Below are 10,464 nucleotides of genomic sequence, written 5' to 3' on the forward strand. Positions count from 1 at the left end.
GTAACCTTCTGTGAGGCTTTGACTAACTTGGGCTATTTCATACCATCCTCGTCACTTGCCACCTGCAGGCTCAACACTCCTTCCCCCAGTGTCCATTCATACTGGTTGTTGTGGGGTTTTTTGGGCTCTTTGGCCTTCTTCTGAAGGTTGTTCTTCCTAACTTTTTGCCAGTCTCTGTGGTTGGCATCTTCAGAGGACAGCACTCTGTGCTCTGGTGTAGTTGGCTTGGGAGTGCAGTATTTATGGCTGTGAGATAGGCTTTTGTCTTTTTCTGTAAATGGGTGATTAGTGTGTCTTGTTGTGGGTGTATTGTTGTACTAAGGAGAAGAAATTATCTGTCACTGTGGTTGATTCATACTCTTCAACACTGGCAAGGTAGAAGGCCATCACATGTATATCTACTATACAGACAGAGGATTCTGTGCAATTTGGCATCTCATAGCACAGGAGTTTGGATCATTTGAAAGCTTCCATGCATGGAGCTATACATCTGAAGGTCTCTCGCCTGCTGACATCCATGCTGCACTTACAGTCGCCTGGGAGAGGAGGTATATATGGCACATCTGATTTGTTAGAAATGCAGTGCTGGAGAATAGCTTTGCAGATCATGGCACAAAGCGGTTCTTGCTTGCTTGTTTTATTTACTACTTTTAGATAAAGCCTAAAAATTGTTCATATCTAGTAATGACTATTTCAATTCAGAAAAAAAAAAGAAACACGTTTGTCCGAACGTGTATTTTTAAAGCAGAAACATGTAATGAATATGTATGAGGCACATATAGATACTTTGAGTCCTTCTTTTTCAAATTACTTGCTGGAGTTTCTGCTATTTTAGAAAGCTCTTATTTCAAATAAAGGCTCATTCCCCTTTTTCTTCAGACCCTCCAAGGATTATGGTGCGAGTCATGTGATGAGAAATTTTCCAGGGAACAACTGCTTTTGGCTTTCCTCTTGACGGCTGCGATCGTAAGAGTGTGTTCCGTGCATCCCAGCACCCTAAAGCGAAGAGAAAGAAGAGGAAAGATTCTCTTTGAAGCCGCCGTGCGGTGTTCAAAAAATCATAAGGCAGAAATGACGAGTTTTCAAAGCAGACGCACCAACTGGATGTAAAAAGTATTCAGGTTCTCTCGTAACTGCCGATGCAAGCCGCATGCAATTTTTACCAATGAAGTCTAATCAAGATATTCTTAAGGAGCATCTTAGGGGTGCACCGTGTGTGTGTGTTTGTGTAATATCCTTTGAAGACAAATGCCCCAAAGGCAAGATAGGTTGTCTTTAATCCAAGACCTGATAAATATCTCAGGGCTAAGACCCTTTATCTTCAAAAAGACAAACTAGAAGCCTGCAGTCCCAAATCTGACTGCTTATTTAAAATCAGTATGTGAACTTATGTCTGCCTCGGCTGCTTTGAGGTGCATAAGAATCACTTCCCTGACCAAAAAGAACTACCCAGTTGGTGAAACAAGATGGTGGTTCACATTTCCAGTAGTGACCAGAAGCAAGACCTACCACTACAAGCTTTATTATCTTGAAAAGGCACATGTTATCTGGAGGCAACATCCCTGAAATTCCCTGAGGGAGTCGTGTTTTCTATGCTGCAGAAAAACTGGAGGAAGTCAGAAAGGGATGGGGGTTCTTTCTCAGCATTTTAAAGCGTATAGGTGTAACTCTCTGAATGTTGCCAGAGTAGCACAAGGTGTGTTTTATTTTGATGCCAATCAGGACAATGATGAATGAATCCCTTCATTCTATTGTGACTGGAATTTACCCTCTAATATTTGCATTTATTGTACCTTTGTATTTTTGCTGCTGCAGCAGCAGCTTAAGGAAAAGGAGTAGCTGGGAGGTGAAGGCGGTGATACAGTTGGGAAGTAAAATCTGTCTGTCTGTCTACACACACACACACACACACACACACACACACACAGAGAGTTAACGGTTTACTAATATCTTTAGTCTTGTTTGCAAAACTCCTATTTTTTTTAAAAAAAAGGCATTGTTCTGCATACAAAATTGTACTTAATTTTGTTACTTAATTTTGTTTGTTTCGTTCTCTGATATTACAGTTGTTGTTTAGTCGTGTCCGACTCTTCATGACCTCATGGACCAGAGCACGCCAGGCCCTCCTGTCATATTACAGTAGCCTTTGTCATGTTTTGATTTTATTTTATTATGTTGTGAACTTCTCAAAATAGTGCATTACACAAATGGGGCGGTATAGAAATGAAATGGAATGAATGTATGAAGTAGAAGCCAAGTAGCCTGCCTGTCGACTCTTATTTCACTACTTGGAGTCGGGCAGGATCCTCTGTCACTTTCAAGGGCATCAATCTACCTGGAAGGAGGATGCAGGACAGGCCATGTGGCACACGCAGTCCTGTCAGTTACATTAATATAGCTCAACCAAATGTTTAAATACTGGTATTTCCTGGAGGGTATTTTGATATAACCGGCTGAGTTTGAATGACTTAACTCTTTTTCATTATTTTCTATATATTTCATTTTTTTTATCCCTCATGGAAATACCAACTAACAGTGAAAGTATGCAAAATATAAAACATGATTAACCAGTAACATTAAATGAAAGTAACGTACTTAATTGTGGCTATCAATGCCTGCCGAAATAATGCAGTGAGTCAGAAAATGCTCTTTCTGTGAACCTCGACTGGAATGTGTGCTCAACCAATAAGAATGAAACCTCCACATGACTTTGTTGTCTGGATTATGAGCATTTATAGTCTCATCACATGCTCACCTTCAGCACATTTTAGAGATGGGAGGAAATTATCTCAAGGAAGAAGCAAGTTGTGATGGATCTTTTAGGTCAAATCCAGAACATTCCATTCAAGGCCACCCTAGCCCTACTGTTATGCAGCAAATGAGCTAATTACATAGTATTTACATAAATTTGCTATCTATGTGAACATATTACATAAATTACTAGAATTTTCAGGTCTCAGGGTGCCAGTGGAAATCTCAGGAGATTGCGTTGTTCTTCTAGGTCTCCACTCTGAAGAAGGAGAATGTCTGATTTTTGTGTCCAACACATCAATTCTCAGCTGGGACAAAGATCATTAGCTCTCTCCGAATATGTTACGTACATGAGTTCTATTGCAGAGTTTTTAATTTTTTGTTAAGTTCCTCTAGCTGTGCAGCAGAAGTGCAGTGATTCCCAGAGCAGAATAGCTTCATGCTCCCTGGAGCAAATTACACCTTTTCTCCTTAACTGGCACTTAAGGTCTCAATAACTCACTCTGAGACATTTACAAGAGAAAGAATAAAATATTTCATTACTTACAACTGTAAACAGATTAACAGGAAACAAGCAACCAAACTGACTGCTTTCAACAACGGATTTCAATAGACTCTAGAAAAAGGGAAAGAGAGACAGAGCAGAGAGACAGGGCTCTCTTTGAACTCAGATGTGGGAGGGAATGATTGTTAAGTGCTGGACAGATTAATAGTCACTCCAGCTCAGAAAAGTCCTTCCTAGTCAAACAAACTATGGGGCAACAAAACACTAAGAAGCCAGGAGGGAAGAAAGAAAGAAGATTGGGGAGAGAGACGGGGTGCATGCCTTGTGCCCATTTCCAAAATCATCTGGTCAAGAAGCAATTCTGGTACACCAGCCTCTTTGAGGTCATACCTAAGTGACTTACTGACTGGGATGTTCTAGATTTTTACTCTAAAAAAGTAATTTTGGTTGCTAAATATATCTAATCAGCTCTCTCTCATTTTATAAGTAAAATAGTTCTAGGTTCATCTCATAAGAAACAGCGCAAACTCATACTCAATGATATACCTGTTGGTGAATAGCAGGAACATATGGCATAGCCATCAGTGGCGGATTGCCCAGCTGTGTCCCTATCTTGATGGCGGGGTCCTCACCACTCTGGTCCATGTGCTTGTAATCTTGAGATTAGACCACTGTAATGTGCTTTACGTGGGGCTACCTTTGAGATTGATGCGGAAGCTTCAGAATGTGGCGACCATACTCCTTAGTGGGGTGAGAAAACACCAGCATATTTCTCCCACTCTGGCTGCCTTGCACTGGCTGCCCATTCGCTTCCGCATTGATTTCAAAGTGTTCATGATGACATATAAAGCCCTAATAAAGCCCATATAAAGAGAGCCTCATGGCACAGTGGTTAAACCGCTGTACTGCAGCCAAAACTGTGCTCACGACCTGGGGTTCAATCCCAGGTAGCGGCTCAAGGTTGACTCAGCCTTCTGTCCTTCCGAGGTCGGTAAAATGAGTACCCAACTTGCTGGGGGGTGGGAATATATAGCCTGCATAACTAACTTGTAAACAGCCCAGAGAGTGCTTGAAGCGCTATGGGGCGGTATATAAGCAGCACGCTTTGCTTTGCTTTGCTTTGCTAAACGGTTTAGGACCTTGATACCTAGCAGAACGCCTTCTCCCACCTAGATCTACTCGAGTCACTCACTATAGCCAGGAAAGATGGCTGAGGGGCCTAACGCCGAGAGACGCCCGGAAAGAAAGAACAAGAAACCGGGCCTTCTAGGCAGTGGCCCCTCGACTTTGGAATAGCTTGCCATTAGAGATCTGCTTGGCACTCTCGCTGGGTGTTTTTAAGAACCAATTAAAGATTTGGCTCTTTAGGCAGGCCTTCCCTGCTGTCAATACTTGACTTTTACTTCCTACTTAATCTTTTGTTTCATATTTTCCATATTGATTAATACTAATATTGTCAATGTAAATCGTTGTTTTGTTTTTATGAATAATTTTATTGTGAGCCGCCCTGAGTAGACATATGTCCAGAAGGGCGGAATAAAAATCTAATAAATAAATAAATAGCATGCCAATTATGTATGAACTTCAGATACGTTGATCTAGTATACGCATTTTTATACATACTTGTTCCTATCATATACATTTTGTGCACATAGTGTCCCAATACTTTTTATGCATCTATTTTTTAAATAAATATTTTTATTCACATTTCTCATTAAATATACATATTTTTGAATCTGGGTTTTTGTTTGTTTGTTTTGATTAAGAACATCATCTTAACACTGTGTATTGGCTTAGGAAGTGCAGTAATTTTGCACCAATTATATTTCTTTGTTTGTGAACCAAACAAATCTCTCATTTGTTCCTGAACTCAGTTTAAAGGTGTTGTACTGACTTATCAAATTCTAAACAGCTTGCAGTTAGAATATGAAAAACAAACTCCTCTTGCATGAACTTGCTCAAAATTTGAGATCTTCAGCAGAGGTTTCATTCTATGTCCTCACCTAGAGAGGCAAGCCTGACGAGTATAACAAAAACATAGCTTGGTCTCTTCAGCACTTCAATTTTTGAGCTCCCTCCCAAGGGAAATCAGGCTGACTCCAACCTTGCTGGGCTTCTGGCAGCCAGCCGAAGCTGTATTATTCCATACAGCTTCTTGTTTTGAATGCTTTAAAAAACCCCTAAAATGATTTCTAATTTTTAAAGTTTGCTTAATCTACTTTATTGTGCAATGTGAATAAATAAATAAACAAATTCCCCCTCCCATCCCCAAGGATTGCTGGATGCAATGACAATGGATGAAAACATGCCTCCTCCTTTTATTTAGACATGCCATCGCTGTGGTCACACTAGGAATTTGAATCAATTTCTGTTCAGATTTTTTTAAACAAAATCAGGTTCAAGTCACATGGTATTTAAACCAGTGGCTATGTTCACCAAATGGAAATCAATTTATTTCTGGTGATTTAAACCAGTCTGGGCATCTACATGGCTGAAATCGACTCATTCCCACAAAACTCCATTGAACTGAATCAATTTTTGAAGTGAAGTGCTTTTAAAAGCCCCTGCAAACCAGTTGTAAAAAGAACCACTTGGCAGCTCCTATAAATCCCTTTCAACCTTGTGTTGTGTGAACAATAAAATCTAAATCAATCTAAATGGCACTTAAATGCGCTTCTTATTGCCAGTGTGACAATAGCCATGGATTGCGTCAACTTCAAAATTCAACCAATTTGTTCACCTTAGAGATGCCCCCAAATTTTATTTTTTCTTTTGTTCTGTTGTATTTAATGAAACAGACTAACATGCCTACTTCCTTGAAAACAAAGGGTACTATTCTCACTGCCTTCTTACTATATCTCATAGTGGACGAACTAGAACTTTGTTCTGTTCCATCACTTGTCTCACTGCAAGGGTTTAGAATGATTATTATTTGTTTACACTGGAAAAGGCATTTTCAATTCTTGTTGCTGCAGGTTTCATCACATGCAAAGCTTTTTCAGACAGAAGGTACCCCCACTGCTTTGTATTTATCCCTTTTTTTTGATGTTGCCATTTGCAAATCTTTCCTTTTTCTCAAGCAACTAATTAGCAGCCCTGCTGGGCTATATTTGCCAAGGTTGTTAGCATATCTTCAGCAGGAGTGGTTAAATAGGATTAGGTGCTGTTCTGACTAATAGTTGTCAGGCTGGTCCCAGGCTGAGGAATTTCCGAAATATGTTTTCTCATCAGAAGGATCCTATTGGCTGACATGTTTATCCAAGCAGATACTGTTAAAAAAAAGTGGGGGGGGGGGGAAAGCAGGCAGGAGGTAGTTCCCCATCAGTATTTACATTTCCCTCATCCTGTGAAGATGGATTCCACAGAGGTGACAGGAAACAGGACTAAGGAATCCATATTTTATGAGTGTACATACCCCAAATAACAATGTTTGAAGTATCTTTAAGCTGCTTCGTGGAACACCTACAGAAATCACAAGTCTTCCAGCAAATATGCATACCATGCCCTGGGAAATTCTTAGTTCGCTGTTGGTAAAGGTAAAGGTTCCCCTTGACATTTAATCCAGTCGTGTCCGACTCTAGGGTGTGGTATTCATCCCCGTTTCCAAGCCATAGAGCCACCGTTTGTCCGAAGACAGTTTCCGTGGTCATGTGGCCAGCGCGATTAGTCACGGAACGCCATTACCTGTTCTTATTTCATGTGTGTCATTTGAGACATTTTACAGTGCATTTATAGACTGTATAGCTGAAGTGTGTGTCCTTTGAAGGATGCTACAGGTTCACAAATAGAAACAAGCCACAGAGCAGATCAAAAACACTGATAGTCTTTAAATGAACATCCTTTATCCAGTACTGTAAATGTGTGTTTAGGGGGTCTATCTCCCATCTCAGCATAACGCTACATGCTTCAAGTTTCAAATTGTCAATTGTTCTCATGATAAATGTGGTTTATATAATTGGATTACCAGCTCCTGTTTGTCATTTGCTCATTTTTGCAAATGTAATTTTTGGCAACTGATGTTGCATGGAACATGATGCTTCATGCCGTGAGACTCCATGCAGCATATATATTTTGTTAAATTAAAATTCTTTGATGTGGTCTGAAGTTTCATTTGAAGCAGCCAGCATGAATTCAGTTCTTTGACGAAAGCAACATGTCTTTGCCCATCCATTTTTATTTGTCAGAATTAACACTTTGTACATTAACAGCAACTCTTGAAGTTGTTGGTTTTTTTTTCCCCTTCAGAGTCATAAAAGCAAGAAAGGAGTTGACTCAGCTTTGATTTTCTTATTTAAGCACCAATGGCTAAAATCCTGGTATGGAACTTACGCCATGGAAGCCTGATGATGTCACTAGACTTGCACAGCAAAAAAGTTTCGGATTTCTCTCTAAAGATCCTGAGCAGAGATGGGAATGTTCATATTGGTTTACAAAAACACATATCCCTATCCCAACTGCAACTAATGTGAGTCTGGCCCCCAGATCCGGCCTGTCCATTTACGCGCCGCCACGGTGCCCGTGTCCTACTCTTCCCACCAATCGCAGAAGTAGCTCCTCCATCTCCCTGCTCAGCTGGCCACTCAGCAGCCATGGAGGGAGACTTGTAATCCCATCCCCTGCCTGGAGTGGGCAGCAGGGAGATGGAGGAGCTACTCCCATGATTGGTGGGAAGAGCAGGACACGGGGGGGGGGCACAGCAACACATGAGTGGACAGGTCAGTTCTGGTAGCTGGGCCCATATTGATTGCAGATAGGGAGTAGAATGTCCCCATCTCTAGTTCTGGGGCTCCCTTAGGTTACTTGGTTCCTTTTCATCATGGGGAAGCAGTTGAGGGTGGAGGGATGGGAGAGTTTTAATTTCCCAAAATTGCTGCTGGTGGTAAAATAATCCTGGTGGTTGTGATTCTGGGAAATTGAGGTCTCACCACCACCCTCTTTCATCCCCCAACTGATTGTCCATGATGAAAGGTATCCCAAAGGACCTTGAGATCTTTCATGGGAGGTGGATATTGGAAATTTTTTATTTAAAAAAAATCACTCTAGTTGGTTACATCATCAGCCTTACGTGGCATAATGTCTGGCAAATAAAATAACAAAAGAAACTTGTACATCCACTCAAATGTTAGGTCAAAAAAAGGAGGAGGGGACTCTAGTCCCAGAATTTAGAAAAGATAATGCTCTATATTCTAGTATAAAATGCCTGATGCTTTCAACCTATCAGCCTTCTTCAAGGGCTATATAACATAAAAAGAATTACAATTTAACTATTATAGCTTACTGAGGGGAATCATATAAATACATTCATGTATCCATAATTCTGCAGCACGTCCATTAAAAAGTTCAACTATTCTTATGCTAACTAATAATTTCTTGTCTAGAGTATTGCATCATTATGTTAAAATTAGGATAGGTGGACATTAAAAGAGTATTTCATCTACTCTGTAGTCATAAATATTATCTATACATACCTTGTTTATTAAACTCTGATTAGTTCTTCTGTTTGTTTTTTTCAGTCTGCGATCAGCTCCATTCAAATCAATTCTAATACAGAAAGGAAAAAGGCCTGCATATAAACATTTTCAAGTGCAGCTGTTCTTCAAGGTCAGCAGTTATCATTTTTACTGCTGGTCTGCAAACACGCTGAAGTAAAAGAAACAGATGTATAATTAAAGCAGGGGAAGAAGATCTGTCCCTTCAATTAATCCTTTAGTGGCCAATGTGTTTAATTTTTTTTTATTATACAGTCTATTTCTTTCTTAAGAAATAACTCGCATTGTGTGAACAACTTCCAAAGTCAAAAAGCGTAGATCTCTTTCTGAATTGACTATTTTCCATATAATGTCCCCCTAAATGAGTTCCCATTGTTTTATTTCCTATGTTACTGAGATGTTCAACTACATATAGTTGAACAGCCTCAAGCCTTCCAAACATAGATTTTATTGCAGGGGCGTCTAATAGCATACTGTATATCACTCCACTTGTGTTACATGCGGTAAAAGCTTCTAAGTTGTATATCCTGCCACTGTGATGATCTACAAACCATATCCTATTACATGTGTATTTACAGTAGGTGCAGTGCCCGCGTGGATGATGACTACATGGGGGTAACACACCCAACAAAGCATTGCCAGGACCTTTGTTGTTTTTCTTTAAACTTACTTCTCACCAGCAAATCTGTGATAGATAGAGGTTTTAAATAAACCTGTGGTCTCCCTTGGCAGCCCTCTGTATTGTTTAGAATATACCAATGCCTCTTTCTGCTGCCCTGTAGTTTGGAAGTGATAAGTATGATCATAGGTTAGAACACAGTTGACAAGATTTTTAGGTTCTGTCTTACATTTTACTAAAAGCTCCCTGCATCTTGTTTTCATAGCCTTAGCAACATTGTCATTTATAACAAGATCCAAGTATCATTTACTGGTATTTATTAGCTGACTTTATAATCTAGATAACTTCTGGCACCAGAATTTCAACCAGTGTTAAAATCAGGGACAGCTTGTGGAATGAGAAAGAGGAAATGCCTCCACACCACGATCTCAGGATGACAAACACTCCCCCCCTTCAACCCACAAGATGCTGGAGGGTGAGAATATCTAAGGGTTTTCCACACAGAGTATTAGCTGTCTGTAATGTAACTGATTCATTGCTGATGTTGTATTTTTCCTGCCATCCAGATCATGTACAACTTGTCTTGGTTACAACAGCGACAAAATCTATGGCCATATGCACTTTTTTTGGTCCCTTCTGAAGCCAATGTTTATTTTTGCCTCATCCTGCTGTGAGATTGCAGATTTAGCACTATGGTGCTTCCCGTGAAGTTCATTTTTGCAGTCAGAGTTTCCTGGCTGGAAGCTTTCATGAGGCTTCAAATCGGCAGGGCAAAAAGATAGCTGTAGAAGAGATGTTTCAGCAGGGAAACGGAATTCTTAAGCATTCCATAAAGGTTTTCTAGAATTTTCCAAAGATGAACAGTTTCCTACGAAGTGGCTTTTAAAATCCTTTTTCAACCAATGGAGAGATCTGCAGGGTGAGATTTTTTGTGCCATCTAGAAAAGGCTTTAGATTAAATAATGCTAGATTTTATTTTATACTGAATCTGCAATGCTTGTGCATTTATTTGGGAGTAAGTCCCTTTGAACTCCATGGAGCTGGCTTCTGAAGAACCAGCTGTCAGGACACATAAGCTAAAAATAAAATGCAAATATTTA

At 40.0% G+C, this 10,464-nt stretch overlaps 1 long non-coding RNA gene across 2 annotated transcripts in view; it reads right to left on the reverse strand.

The window, feature by feature from the left end:
• Window positions 1-621: 621 nt before the first annotated feature.
• LOC140704779 (uncharacterized) overlaps window positions 622-10,464 on the reverse strand; it is a 23,332-nt gene continuing 13,489 nt past the window's right edge. For both annotated transcript variants that reach the window (XR_012084199.2, XR_013541339.1), the window contains 2 exons: window positions 8,725-8,797; window positions 622-996 (listed from right to left, as the gene is read on the reverse strand). This is a non-coding gene — a long non-coding RNA (uncharacterized LOC140704779). The remainder of the gene's footprint in view (window positions 997-8,724; window positions 8,798-10,464) is intronic.

Source organism: Pogona vitticeps, chromosome 2 (assembly GCF_051106095.1).
Source record: "Pogona vitticeps strain Pit_001003342236 chromosome 2, PviZW2.1, whole genome shotgun sequence".
Classification (NCBI taxonomy): domain Eukaryota; kingdom Metazoa; phylum Chordata; class Lepidosauria; order Squamata; family Agamidae; genus Pogona; species Pogona vitticeps.